Source organism: Cyprinodon variegatus, unplaced genomic scaffold, assembly GCF_000732505.1.
Source record: "Cyprinodon variegatus isolate N-32 unplaced genomic scaffold, C_variegatus-1.0 Scaffold285, whole genome shotgun sequence".
NCBI classification, from domain to species: domain Eukaryota; kingdom Metazoa; phylum Chordata; class Actinopteri; order Cyprinodontiformes; family Cyprinodontidae; genus Cyprinodon; species Cyprinodon variegatus.
This window is the reverse complement of record NW_015150738.1, coordinates 936178-938755: the sequence shown is the minus strand read 5'-3', so window position 1 is coordinate 938755 and position 2578 is coordinate 936178.

Genomic DNA, 2578 nt, shown 5'->3' with positions numbered 1-2578 from the left:
ATATCACTAAGCATTAAATAAACAGACCAATTTAAGTGTGTGGGACAGTTTAGAACAACTCTTTTTTTTTTCAGTTATATGCTTATTGATATTTGTATAAAGGAGTGTATATAATATTGATACTAATAATAACGATAACTATAATAATACTAACAATAATAAAAAGAGCTGATTAAAACCAATGTTGTTTTTTGGGGGTTATATTACTTTATAAAAACACACATTATTGTTCTAGTTAAAAACAATGCTCTGGGAGGCTAACATGGCTACATCGAAAGGATATATTTACAGTTCTTAATAATATCAGATTGTAGTGTATATTATAAGTTGTTTTATTAAAAATATTAAAATAATTCTTCTACTTTATATGCTAGTAGAGTACAGCAAATATCCTGCCATTACCCTGTTAGAGGAAAGAAACCTAATTTCTTAATTACCGTAATGGCCCATAAGGTTTGATGAGCTTTTATGAAATATTGAACCTCTGCATGTGATTTTATATTCAATGATATTTATATATTTGAATTTCTTATTGTAAGTTTATAAAAACATAGATTTGTCTAACAATAGATTGATTTGAATTTTTAGATTTTAGGTTTCATTGGATTAATTTACATAGACCCACTAATTGAAGGTTAGCTTGAATAGGTACTTACCTATAATTAACAGAAGAAGTACAGGCAGAATAAATTTTCCTGCCATTCTTCAATCGTTGAAAGTCGAATCCGCTAAAATAAAGAGTATAAAAAATAAAGATTTAGTATCTATGAATAATGTTGATCCAGACATATATAGAACGCAGAGCATTTTGTTATCTCACGGACTTTATAAAAATAGAACATTTTTGTATGCAATTTGTTTCATTTTACCTTTGTAAAAATGTAAAATTGTATTTATTGCAAAAGTTACCTTTTCTATGTGCCTCTGCGATGTGTTAACATCTCGAATGAAGAAACAGGGCTGCAACCTGCCTTTAAAAAGGGATGGCTCACACAAATCCAACTTTCATCTCCAGTTAATTGTCTTGAAAAATGAAGTACATCCACTTTTTAATAATATAGCACAAAAAAATGTTACCACACAGCTTTCTTATTTAAATATTAAGCATGTTCTTTTTTTTCATAGGACTGCTTTGTTCCTGTTACGATTATCTGGAATCTAGGATAATTTAACAGCAAAGTTTTGGGTTAATTTTAGCTCTGTAAATAGCTGGTATTCTGTACAGTGTGTGCTCTGCTCTTCAATGCAAAGTGAAGCAGGTTTGACAAACAAAAGCACCTGCTGAACATCTTTTCTCATGCATAACATCCCATCTGATATTGGTCCACATGCTCTTTCTGGAAAGAGAAATTTGAGGTACTAACAATTTGTCTAAAAACAGAGGTTCGGTGTCCCTACTAGAGTATTTTTGATTGGTTTATCTCTACCAAGGTAATCTTGTTTTACCCTAATATACGCACTGAAACCTGTGCTGGTCCGTAGAAACGGTTTCTAATGTAGAAATTGCAAAACAGAAAATTACTCGATTTTATTAAAGTATCTAAAGATAGGTTTTTCAAAAGGCTAAGTGAAAAGTCATCTCTATCCACAACCTCTTGAGAATTAGAATAAAAAGCTGAAATATCACTTGTGATGTTGGTGTCAATGAAAAAATGCATAAGCTTCAAATTTGGAACCGCATTCCAAGATAACAAATGCTAATGTTTTCTTAATGCTATTTGTTTTCCTAAATAACTTGAACTTTTTTTTCCCAGTCTGTCTGAGCTGTTCTCCCTGTAAACAGGATCCTAAGATACTTAAACTCCTCCATTCAAGGCAGGAGGTCTTTTCTGACATGAAGAAAGCAAGACACCTCATCCACTTCCAAAGTCTTAGCCAGTTTTCTGTTTATATTTTAGATTCCAAACTGTTTATATTACTGAAAGCATAGCTGAATAAGGATAAAGCAACCTGGTTTTCCATTAGTTAGTATTGTATTACTTAGTAAGGTAATAGTGCGTGTCTATACATGTCTTACATTGACTTAGAAGAAGTCCTTATTATAACGTTGTCTTGAAAGAGACAATAACTGCAAATTTAACTTCTTCGGATTTTAGCCTGCCTGTTTCCTTGTAAATGTTTACCATGAATAAATATTTAAAATTTTCCATCTATCAGGTGTGCATGATGAAAAATACCCTTCACTTTTGCAAAATTGTATTTTTTTTTTTCTATAATGGTACAAAAACAGTAAAGTGATGGGGAGAAGGTTGCTTTGGAAACAAGGTGCTGTATATTTCTATTTAGAATTTGTAACTGGAATGATAGTAAATATTTGCAGCTTGTTTTAGTTTTTAAATAAGGTACCGATTTTATTATTCATTTAATGTAAACATTGTTATATTATCTTCAATCTTCATTCATAGCAGCTGTTTCATCCCTAGTAGTGGTTTCTTCACATTTAGATCAGTCTGTATTTAGGCACTCAATTATTTAAGTGTATTGGTTTTTTTGTTTTTTTTTGTTTGCTCTGATCTATGACAGTTGGTCTAAAACTAAAATAAAATGCTTTCCTTCTTTTTCTTCTATCACTTGTATT